The sequence below is a fragment of the Larus michahellis genome, chromosome 2 (genome assembly GCF_964199755.1).
Source record: "Larus michahellis chromosome 2, bLarMic1.1, whole genome shotgun sequence".
Lineage (NCBI taxonomy): Eukaryota > Metazoa > Chordata > Aves > Charadriiformes > Laridae > Larus > Larus michahellis.
Genome location: NC_133897.1, coordinates 92,401,385 through 92,414,499, shown reverse-complemented (window position 1 = coordinate 92,414,499; position 13,115 = coordinate 92,401,385).

Here is a 13,115-nt window from a genome sequence, read left to right as displayed (position 1 = left end):
CCCTTTGTTTTCTGCATACACATGCATCTATATATCTAATAGAAATATACATATATGTGTGCTTTACCAAGATCTCAGTTTAATTTTTGCCCTTGCTTTATATGTAAGGCATATTTTGAAATATCTGTCTGAATAAATGTGTCCTTCAGTTTACACAGCTCTATTTTGCTATCGAAATATACGTAGACCTTTATTCATAAAATGTCAAATGAACATTTCCAAGAAAAAAATAGCCGCTGGGTAGTTCTCTCTATTCATTCCATGCTATTAGAAGAATACAGGATTTTTCTTACTGTTTCATTTTGCAGAGAGAAAGACCCTTATGAGTGCACAAATAGTAAACAAAATGGAGGGCATAAATCTGTAAACCGCTGTACAGATGTGGTGGAAATATTTTTTTCCCTAACTCATTGTTTCATGCTAAGGGCTTTCAAACACGTGAAGAAGTACAGCTGGTCTAGTTCTTATTAACCTCCCTAACTGGAAAGGCTTTTGTAGAGTTGCATGTTACCAACTGACATTGCTGTCAAAATACAGGGGAGTGAGAGAATCTGTGTATTTTTTAAATAGGTTGTTAGTCAATGTTTCTATTTATGTATTCAACATATAGATTGTGAGTCCATTCTAGATTATCTTTGAAAGATCATGATGACGACTAGAGGCTCCTGAGGGCTGGAGGAAAGCAAATGTCACTCCTATCTTCGAGATGGACTCAGAAGGATGATCTGGATAACTACAGGCTGGTCATCTTCACCTTAATCCCGGTGAAGGTGATGGATCAAATCCTCCTGGAAACCATTTCTAAGGGCAAAATGGTGACCTGGATTAATCACCATGGATAATAAAGAAATAGTGCCTGACCACCATGGTAGCCTTCTAAAATAAGAAGACTGGCTTGCTGGATCGGGGGGAGCTGTGGATATCATTTGATCTCAGTTGTAGTGAGGCTTTCAACACTGTCTTACCCATGAAATTTGGACTAAGGAAGTGATCAGTGAGGTGGATTGAAAACTGTCTGAACTGCTGGTCTCCAGTGGTTGTGATTAGCTCAGCTGGATGCCAGTCACTAGTAGTGTAGTAGCCCAGGGGACAATACTGGGTCCAGTCCTGCTTCATTAATGACCTGGATTCTCAGGTTCTCTCACTCGGCAAGTTGGTAGACGATGATGAACGGGGGCTGCAGTAGTGGTTGATAGATGAGATGAATGTGCTGCCTTTTAGAGGGACCCTGACAGGCTGGAGCACAGAACCAACAGGAATCTCACTCGCAAGTGACCTTTGCAAGTGCTTGTCTTCATCTTGGCTGCTGGCACCTCTCTTATATGGCGTGTAGTTTCCCCTGGATAATAGAAAGCTTCTGACTTGAGCTTCAGATAGTGAAAAGATATTCGCCAAGGAAACCTGCAAATGAAGTGGGAATCCTGTAGAGGTTACTCAAAGCTTGCACGTTAGGGAGTTCGAGGTGTTCTTGGGTGCCTCTGGAATCTACAGCATTGTCTGATGGCCTATAGTCTACATTTTGTTTTCCCGACAATGCTTTATGAAATGGACCACTGCTGCAGTCTACCCAGTAAAGCCATTTGCCTTTCCCTGATGTTTGCATTAAAAAGGATCACATTTGTTTCCTAATAAAACTTTATGTTGAAGTTCAAGAGTATTTTCCCATTAAAAGATTTCCAGCAGCATCTTAAGCACTGGTATGTGACTACATTTGTTTTGTGTTCCTGCTTTGTTTGGGCCTAAGCCAGATTAATCTCTTGAAGAGAAAATATTCAAGACATGGTATGAACTGCAATTCAGTACGTCTTGGCAAGTTCATCCTCAACAGAGCTAAATTAAAAGCTAAATTAAAACCAAACTGGTTGACTTACTGTGAGCCAGGCTGCAAAAAAGGGTGCATACAGGCTTCAGTAAGACAAAGTATACATGCCAGCTGGCCTAATAAACCAAATTTTGTTTTGTATTTTTATTGGTGGGCTTGTGCAAAGAATGATTGCATTGCTATTTTTTTTGAGCCATGTGTTGAGGCTCTGCAGCACTGGGTGATAGTCAGCTTTGATCTGGACAGAGATCCAGGTAATTGTGCGTTTCAGATGATCACTTATAATTAAATTTCTAATGCATCTGAAAAGGATGGTTAATACTTACTTGTAATGTTGATGTGCAGGGTAGACAGCTCTGAAAGTTTCAAGTGGAAAGTACATGTCAATACACGGCTAAGCCTGCGGGAGCTAACCCACAATGCTCTACTTTGAAATAAGGGACTCACAGATTTTAAACGCACGTGCTCCTGTCAATGAGGGACTCTGAAAGTTCTTGTATTTATGACCTGATGGTGGCTGAATAGTAAATTTTCACAAGTTATTTGTCACCGCCTTGTATGTGCAGCATGTCAACCCATGTTTTATCATATATGATAACATAGCAGTTGAATTACTGTTAGGACTTCAGGTTTATTTTGCCAAAGGTCTCTGTGAAATTCTTACTCCCCTCACTGATAAATTACTTGGGGCAGCACAGTTGCTTTAATTTATTTTCTCATTAAAATACATAAAATCTTCAAAAGTATATAATTCCTGTTAAATAACTAGTTTTCAGATTCCGTATAGCCCTCAGTATAAACGTGAACCACTGTAAATCAAGTTGTTTCAAATGTGTTACAGTATTATGCACATTTTAATTTAGTGATCTGCCTCATGTTGTGCAATCCTCCATCGTCAGATTGCACAAACCACCTCCTTGCCTCTAAATTCTTGGATAATACCTTTGTGTCAACTCCAGCTGTTAATTGAATGGAAAAGGTGGACTAAAGAGATCTTTTTCTATAATGTAGTCAGGTAGAATCTTTGAAAAGGTTTAGCTAATTTCTTTTTCTATTTTCCTGTTATCTTTCTTGCTTCTTTGTCCTTGTACCTCACTGTATACACTGCTGTCATCTGCTTATCTTCTATTGCAGATGCATGTGTTCCTCTGATAACCTCTCCTCTCTCCTCTGCACGTACTTGTGGCTGCGTTTCTCATGCCAGAAGGTATCCTGTTGGTGGTTTGAATATTTGCATTTGAATTTCCAAAGCTGATTCTGCCATCTGAAGGTATGTCATATTTCCCATACATCTTTGTGTTTCATGGCAATAATTCCAACGGCAGCATCTAGGCTGGAATTTTGTTTTGTTTTGTTTTTTTTCTCATGTACAGATCTGGGAATTCTGTTGCAATGAAGTGTAAAGGAGCATATAGAAACGTCTGAAAGCCAGGAGCCAGCAATGGAAGAACTTTTTTCTACCTCTTGATGTGTATTTCAGAAATGACTGCTATATAATCCCATTTTTTTTTTAATAGGACAAATACTTCATTTGTCTCTTAATGAATTGATTCTGTGTCTCTGAACTCATATCACGGAATTTTTGCAGATTTTGGGTTGTCCTCTGCAGAGGATATACCCTTCTTTTTCTCTGACAGACCATTCAGAATAGAGAAAGAGACGGAAATATTATTGTTTTCTCTGGCACTGATACTGGTGACCTCCTAGCGAATATGATGCAGATAGCCATGTCATCCTTTGGGTTTATTTAATTCAAAAATCTCCTGTCAAGGGAAACCAAAAATATACATACATAGTATACATGCCTCCAGCACTGGTCGTGTGTTAGATGACAGAAAAAGAACGTGCATTCTCTTTTTCCTGTTCTTATCATCACTCAGGCAGGATGTGCGTGTGGAAATCAGCCCCTGCCAAGCCAGCAAATAAGCAATCAACGATCAATGTAGCATACACAGATTTCTGTCGGGGTAAATCTGTCCATGGCATAGGCATCACCCTTTTTTTAAGAAATCAGGAGAAAGATCATTAAAGTGGGAATAGTGTATCTGAAGAGTCATGAGTGTTAGTCTTCGGTATACTTGGTTTTCATTCTCAGATTTTGGTCTCCTTGATGCATGCTGAGGTTAAGATTTCTTGGCAGGGCACCTGGGATTCATTGCTTGTAGCGTTCAGAGTAAACACAGTGGCTTTCCTGAGACAGACTGTCCAGTTTATCTCCGCTGGCAAACCGTAGTAGAGGAATACAATAAAGGCAGTTCTGCCACAGGTGGACTTGCTTCCTGAGGAGGCAGAGGACGCTTGTGCTGCTGTCAGCTGCTGGGGACTCTGCTGTCTTGTAGTCAGCTTCAATTTGCAGTTGAAGTCAGATAAAAATTCCACCAAAGTCAGCAATATGGGAAATGTGCTGAACTAACACAGTTAATCATCTGCTTTGAGGGATGAGTGCTTTCTGGCCAACCTCCATTCCTAGTGTTTTGGAAAGTGACACGTGCCTCTGCCTTCAGTGAATTCTTTGACTTCTCCAGGAGAGCAAGTGTCCCCTGCAGTGTGTCCCCATGTTGCATTCTACTGGGTATATCAACAGTAGCCTCCTGTGCTCCTCAAACACTCTTGCCCTGTTACACAACGACTACATCACCAACCCTTCATTGCGAGGCCCTTGGGCAGCTGCAGTGCCAGAGGATACATTTTGACGGTGTTCATAATACCTACCTTCTTTAAGGTGGGGAAGGATGAAAAGGGCAAAATGCTTTTGGAAATGGCAGCCTGGATGATGTTAAAAGTTGTCTGTCATTATCTTGTAGAAATTAAAAACTAAGGATAGCAGATTTACTAGGGAAAAAATGTTTAATTGCTGTAGAGGAAATTGTTACTCTAATAAAAATAAGACAAAATATGAAGTTATCTCAGAATTGAACAGGGATGGAACATCAGAGCAAATAGTACTGTCAATCAGCAGAAATCTGTGCTTGGGCATCAGTATGGAGTTCTTATGTCCTAAATTAAAGGTTGTGGGTGGATGGCACAACCTCCCTGGAACCTAAGTCTTTTCTGAAATCATCAGTGAAAACATCATAATGTTAAGGGTGAAGCATAAAAGAAATCCATTGTGTCTTTATTTCAGATGATCAAACACATTATTTACAGTGTCCCATCCTCATTGTGTCACAGTGAATAATTATTGCTATGATCCACTGTCGTCGGTTGTTTGTGTTCTCGTCGAGCTAATAACCCACATCCCATTTCTGCAAATTTTTACATTCAGTCCATTCTACTTACCTGCCATTATCTATATATTCCTCTACTCTCTTCCCACAGTTTTAATTTTACCAAATGGATCAGAGAAAGAAAACAAGAGCTATAGCTCATTTTACTCTTTCGGGGTTTGTGGCTGTATGCTTTGTACTATTCCTGCTCATATGGACATGTCTCAATACCATTGGTACCGTACAAACAGAGACACAACCAGAAAGAATGCACAGAAAGAGATACCCATTGTGATGACCTTTGTAAGGAGTTGAAAGTATCGTGACAATGTTCAGAAGTAAGTAAAAGATCACTTTAAAAGACAGCAGTAGGAGAGAAAGCAAAATGAGACTGTCCGTTGATTCAAGTTCAGAAAAATTTTAGAAGAGCTGCAAATGATTACAAAGTCTAGAGGCTGTTTAACAAATTTAACCTCAAGGACTTCTATTTATCATTTTTGGCTGGTAGAATCAACTTCATTTCAGAAGCAATGACAGATAGGCTTCTTGATTTATGATACATTTTGGCTGAGGCCTGAAATAGCCTCTTAAAACCCTTGTAGCAGAAATCTTTTGTATTGACCTATGGGAGGATTGATCTCCAACAGAAGGTAAAGCAAATTCCTAGTGTAGCCACAAAGTCGCATCTTACAAAAGAGATTCATCAATCTTAATGCTCTGTTTAATTTTCTTTTTAAGAGATGTAATCTTTTGTAGTGACACTGCTGTTAATAAGAGGTCAAAAAAAAAAACCCCAAACCATCAATGAGTTTGAAAATGTTTTTAAAGCAACAACTTGTTTTTCAAAACTGGTGGTTTTGTTCCAAGCTTGAATCTGTGCTTCTTAGAATGGCTTAACTGTAGTGTTTAAGCTTTAGGGAACTGCAACAACTAAGAAGGCAGGCAGTGAGAGAGTTTGGGAGGTGGAATTCTGGGCCTGGCTGGGCTTTAGTTTAGGGAAATCCTTATGAATGTTGGTGCTTCTGGTCTCCCAAAGACAGGCACATATCAGAGTTTGGTGGGGTTTTTCAAGTAGGCGTAATTATTTACACTTCTAATTGTCTTGGATGCATTTAGAAAGTTGACCCTCTCCTTAGCATTTTAGCATTTGAGTTTATCTGGTTATCTTTTATTCTCTTTCCCTTCCCACCCACTCTTTCTCCTTGCTGTGATCTAGTATTTAAATAAGTGTTAGATTTGTTTTTCAGCAAGAGCAAAAAACAAAGGAGGATTTTAGCAACGTTACTCATTCATGTAGGAATGATATCAAGAAAGCCAAAGGTCCTCAGGATGTTGAGGGCATTAAGAACACCCAAGATTAGTAACAAAAGGCTGAGCAAAGAAAACATGGCCCATTGCTGAGTAGGGAGGTGCTCTACTGCCATTTGAAACACAGAGGGCTGAGGTACTCAGTTGCTGCTTTGCCTTAGTCTTCACCAATAAGGTCTTCCAGGCCTCTCTCCTTAAAGAGAAGGAACTACCAGCATTGGAAGTGGATCAGGTCAGGAATTACTTGAGAGAGCTCAACTCATCCAAGCCCAGAGGACCAGACAGGCTGCATCCAAAGGTTCTGAGAGAACTGGCTGATGTATGTCATAGTGAGGCTACTCTCTGTCATCTTTGACATGTTGAAGAGGCTGTGGAAGATTCCCAGTGACTGAAGGAAAGCAAACATTACACTAGCTTCAATACAAACTAAAAGAAAAACTAGAGCAGTGATAGACTGATTAACCTCTCTGCTCTCTGGGAAAATCATGGAGCAAGTGTTCTTGGAAGATATTTCTGGGCTGAAGTAGATTGGGAAAGTCAGCATGGATTTATCAAAGGTATATAGTGCCTGACCAATGTGAGTTCCTTCTAGAATAACATGACTGGATTTGTGGGTGAGGAGAGAGCAGTGGATGTAATTTACCTTAACTTTAGCAAGACTTTTCACGCTGTCATTGACAATATTTCTGCATCTAAGTGTTATGGATTGAGTTTGGCCATCAGCTAAGCAGCACACAGCTCGCTCACAGCTCCCCCCTCCTGCTAGCAGGACAGGACAGAGAATAGGAAGAGCAAAACTGAAGAAACCCATCAGTTGAAGTAAAGACGGTTTAATAAGTGAAGGAAAGAACTGGGGAAAGAAGCCACACCACAGCGGTGCAAAGGCAATCTCTCAAGACCTCTGGCCAGCAGACGATGCCCAGCCAGTCTCTGAGCAACAGCTGCCTTGGAAGACTGAGTGCCTGGAGAGCAGCTCTGCAGAAGACGAGTTAGGGATCTTGGCAGACCCAAGCTGAGGATGAGGTAGCAATGTGCCCTGGCACAACAGTATCTTGAGTTGTGTTAACACCCAGTAGGCTGAGGGAAACAACTATTCCCCTTTAGTCAGCACTTGTAAGACCACGTCTAGAATACTGTATCCAGTTTTGGCCCCTTAATACAGAAAGACTGTATTAGGGGGACCTAATAGCAGCCATCTGATGCTTATGACTCCGCAAAAAGATGGAATCAGAAGTTTCAAAGTGGTGTTACACAGTGAGAGGATGAGACAAGGGGTGTAAGTTAAAACGAGCAAGGTTCAGGAAGAACATAAGGAAAAGTTTTGTCACTGTAAGCGGTGTCATGCGGTGGATTGGGTTGCCCGGAGAGGCAGTGCAGTCTTCATCCTTAGTTTATTTCAAGTTTGGACTGGATAAAGACCTGACCTGTAGCTGACCCTGCTTTGACCTGGGTGTTTGAGTAGAAGCCTCCTTTCCAACTCTAATCATCTATGATCCTATGAACATGGTAGAAGTTGCAGAGTCAAAATTAATCTTTTGTCTAAATATCAGGGCAGCCACCTGAAGTAGGGACACTCCCTTTCACTATACGTGTGTTGAAGGGTGCAGCATAATGGGAGCCAACCTAGGAGTCTTGGCAGGGTAGTGGGACTTATTACAGTAAGAAATGAAAGGACAAAGCCAAAGAGCTTTTAGGAACTCTAGCTGCCAGGAGATAATGTTTTTTGAGTGGCAAGACACAACTGACCGACTGATCAGTGTCACTGTTTCCTCTCTGAAAAGATGCTCAGTTCGGAGTTCGTCTGAAGCTGGGAATTAGGAGAATTGTTTTATCATAATATGTGTGCATGTGAGCGTACACACGTGTATGTCTGTTTCCTACAATGATGTATGAATTGGGGTGCATTAATAAATCTACTTCTAGTGACTGTTTGTAATGAAATATAACGTGAGAAAAATATAGCATGATTGAGGTGACTTTGGATCCCTATCAGGATATTAATGGGATGGAATTAGCTATGATTTCTCTTTCATTATGAGGAAAACAGTTTGCTGAAGAGTGTGGATGTATTACTAGCTAAGCCAGGCATTGTTTCTTCCCAGAATACCATATGTAGGGAATTCCAAAATAGCAGAACAAATCAGCTTTGGTACAATTTCGGAATACCTCATGAGTGCCATTAGATAGCTACAGACTGTCTGTATCAGGTTTGATATATGTTTGCAGGATTGCACTGAGACAAAACAACCAGGCATGATAGCAGGTGTTAGTATAAATAAAACATGTGTACCCACTGCACAAAAGCAATGGAACGGTCAGCCTTGAGTCTATTTATCTACATTTACTGTTTGGGTTTTTTTTGCGAGAGACAAGAAAAAGGATTTTGTATGTGTGTTTGTGTCGCTTTGGTGTTTTGAATCCCATCAGTAAGGAGACAGCAGTTTAGGTAAAACCCATCTAATAAACTGCTGAGGTAGTATCATGTCATTTTCTTTATATGAGGAAGTCAACTTGCCTGATTTTTAATCTTTTTGTTTTGATTTTTGGGAAACAAAAGTCTAAGGAATAAAACGTGAGGTATGGAATTGAATAAATGACTGATACCTTGTGTTTCCTTTCTGAGCTTCTGCATATGTTTGTGTGAAGGCAAGTAGCTCTGGGGTGCTGCCATCGCAACAGGCAGTGCTGGGGGCAAGGCTGGTCATCACCCAGCGTCAGCTCTCCAGAGCACAGGCAACAAAGAAAAGACAATCTGAATATTCACCCCGGTTTTGAAGTAAAGTGTCTTCAGCTTCTTCCTGGGGAAGATCTCTCCTTTATCTCCAAAAGCCAGAAAGCTGTAGGTTCTATTACTGCCCTCGAGGGTGAGAATTTGAACAATTTCACTAGGAAAACTGGAAAATATCAACAGTGAAATACCAGATATTCTGTATTTTACTTGACCTCATCTTTTTTCTTCTTTTGAGAGAAGAAGTGATGAACTAAACAGGCTTCCTGATGATGGGAATTCTCCATTCAACTGGGGCTGAAGGATAATATAATTTTTACTTCACATTGGTACTTGCCTATTAACATTAGAAATCCATGAAGTTCTTGCTCTGGTTCTTAGATAGTAGAAGCCTATCAGGTATAACCTCATGAAAACATACGTGCAAAATTCAAATCTCAGTGGTATAGAGTAAGTGAGTTGGTATTAAGTCTTCAGAGAGCAAAGATATTACTTATCCAGGCTTCAGCATGAGAGGCTTCAGGAGCTGTGGTTTGATTTTTCACTTGACCTGCTCTCCCCCAGACTGCCCAGGTTGGCCGAGAGACCTCTATCAGAGCAGACCATGCTATTGCATAAAGTTCTGGTGAAGCTGCCTGGAGCACCTTCAGTGTTGAACTAGTCTGTCCTGACCTATTTAAGCTGAATACTTGGTGCAGCCCTTGCACTTCGCAAGATCATTCTTTTCAGTGAGATAACCTGAGAGATAGAGGGAAAAAAGTCAGTCATCAGTCATTAACCTTTATTTGGCAAGCTAAAGCCATGGGCATCTCTCCTGTTCCTAAACAGAGAGAGAATAAATTTACCCACAATGTGTATTTCTACTTTTTGAGTAACGAAGAAGTGTGGTCTGCATCAGATTGTAGTCTGAATCCCCTGCCCAGTTCAGAATGGCTATTCTGTCTGTTTATGTTCAGTAACATTTTCAGATCTCTGTCTTTACCCTTAACAGGAATTCAGCACTGGAGTCTTTTGCAAGCAAAAAATGTTAAAAGCAACCATGGGCCTGTGGAAGAAGTTTCTGCAGAAGAGCATCAGAGGAATAGTTGTTCTATCTCTTTGGACATACAGGAAAATTAGGTGCTTTCTGCCTGTGAATTAAAAAAAAATAAAAATTAAAAGACCCAGTTACAACAGATCTCATTGTCTCCTCAGCTATGGTTTTGGATAATGCATGAAGAAGCAATTGATGCTGCCAGAAAATCAATAGTTTACAGAGAGAAGTACCTTCTTCCAGAGCATATATAGTTTGAGAACTGGAAAAGAAAATTCCAGTATTTAAAAGGCCTGTAAAGAAATCAATCATCTATTTTATTGCCAAGTGTAATTGTTAAGGCTCATCTGCCTTCAGATACTTAATCAACGTAATGGTATTAGTTTTGTAGAGTATGCAATTCCTAGGTTTTGACATCTAGCAGAGAGAAGTTTTATGGTGCAGTATCCTTTTTTTGAAAGCAACATGCTCAGTCCCTTGAAATGTAAGAGGGTGGGCTGAGAGCCTGTATGAAAATTACCCTTAAAACTCAGAAACATTCACAAAATCTAAATTTATATAAATATGACTTGGGAAATTAGGTGTTCTCAATTATTTACAAAAATCTAGATTTGGAGATAGTAAGCATAGTTGTGGTAAAGCTTATGAAATTGCTTTCATTCACATTTAGGATAGGAAACAAACATGCTTAATATTTGGCTAAAATTAATTTTTAGTTTTGTGAGGGTAAGAAGAGCTAAATATTTGTGTGTGTGTACTGGAAAAGAAGCAGTTGCACACTATAAAAATACACCAAAATTAGCTAAAAATCAAAATTTGAGTCTTGGCACTTAATAGCCTAAAGATATCCATCAACTTTGTATTAATTTATTTGGGGTTTTTTTATTGTTTTTATTTTTTATGGCAAATGTATTAGTAAATGATACCCTTTCTTATTTTCTGGTTATGTTTTTCAGGCTCTGATTGAGCCAGCATTGGTTGAATAAGCGTTTTGATCTGTCAATGAAATAATGAGAAATACTTTGCATACGGTTGTAATATTAGCAACATAAAACTCAAGTTGATCTGTTTAAAATGTTGTGTGCAAAACCTGATAAATTAGGTATTAACATTTCCTATCCATTAAAATATAACAGCTGCAACTGAATGGGAGATTAATCTACTCACCCATTATGTTGCAGTGTTATTCTGAAAGCAGTCATTTTTGCTAATTGGCCCGAAGCTTCAAGCTTTGGAAGACCTCTGTTCATCTCCTTGAATATTCCTTCAAGTACTGCATGAAAAGCCTAGAACCTTCAGGCGTCTTTGAAACGGCTTCTGTCACTTTAGCAGTTGTAACATGAAAAAGGGCCTTTTGGACGCTCAGCCATGCTATTGCAGTGAAAAGCCGAGTATGCCATGGAAAGTAGCATCTCCTGCAGTTTTCCTTCAGTCAGAGGAGCAGGCAACAAATGTAAGTGGTAAAGCAAAAGCCCCTCCTGATTCTGGTTTCTGGTCTGAGGTCAAGGCTTCAGCTTAAGTCTTAAGCTGTCATTTCTTCTAGGAGTTTTCTTCTACTCAGAATTATTGTTTGAAGAATGTCTCCTTCATAATAACTTAACTTGGCTTCTGGAAGTAAAGGAGAACTCTGGTTCTCTTCTCTGTGGTAAGAGATGTTGGCAACTGTGTGTTACGTGGCACCTGAATCAGGCCCATTTCCCAAAACAACTCTTCAGGAAATCTTCGGACACAAACAGCTGTAACAAATCTGTTTCCCCCAGTGCACAGAGCCTGCTGCTTCTTCTATTTCCTTACTAACCATGCATATGATAACTCATCCAGAATCAATTCTCCCAATTTTGCACTATCAGACTCATAGCAAGGGATTGATAGGGACTGTGTGCTTTCAACTTGTGATATCTTTTTGATTTTTACAATTCTTACATACTGCAGAGAAATACCATAACTGAATAAAGTCAATAATAAAATATCTGAGAAGGGAAGTTTTTACAGCTATGGCACCTAAGCTAAGACATCTTCAAAGCCTGTTTTTAAGTGATTATTGCAATGAGAACATTACATTTATGTTTGTGGTATGGATGGCAGACAGTAATTCATATAGGAATGGATTGTGGGAATTCCCTCTCATCAGTTTACAAAGAATTTACCAGCCATTTTTCTGGATTTAAATTTTGCTATAAACATGCTGTTCTGTACTGATATCAAGTGTGAACTTGCTGCTGTCAGTGATTGTCGGTGGCCTGTAAAATAAGGTTGGTGAGGTTTAGTATTCTGTGTTATCAGCTCTACTGAACTGACAAATCTGATAAATGTTCAGTGTCTGTGCTTGCTGCAGCCACAGATAACCACGCTGTCTCTACTACTCAGGGGGAGATTGTTCCATCACAACACTTCGTTCTGTCCATCCAGTTTTCTCTGGAACCAGAGCATTTCCTACTCACTTTGCTTTTCTGGTGTGCTCTAGGCACCAATAACTGCCTTGGCAATGCCAGGTCCTCCTGCCTGGGGCAGGTGCCTTCAGTCTAAGCCAGCAGAATGCCCCTGAACAGCAGAACAACCTTCACCTCTGAGACTCTACGGACAGAAGCCCTGAAAATGCCCAGTGACATAAAACTCCCAAACTTTGCAGAACCTTGCCTCCTTTTTGCTGACAATTTGCTTTGCAGGTATTCAAAATGCTACCAGTAATAGTCTCTTTGTTTCTTTGCAAAAGTTTAACCCCACAGCCCAGGAACTATTTAAGTTAGCATAGCTAGTTCCCAGTTAATAACTGGTCCAATTCCACACCCTGTGGCAAACACATTGCACCACCATGTTTGTTTATTGTTCTCAGTCTTTTTGCGAAAAGTCTGCATGAAACAGCCTTTTAGCTTGCAAAGTGACTGAAAATGTTTACAATAGCATAAAAGGAAACGTAAGTTGAATGGGGCCTCTGGACAGCGTTATTAGGTGGAGGGTATTGACTGATGCCTTCAGGAATGGGATGGAAACCGACAAGGGATTCTTACTTCATCCCTC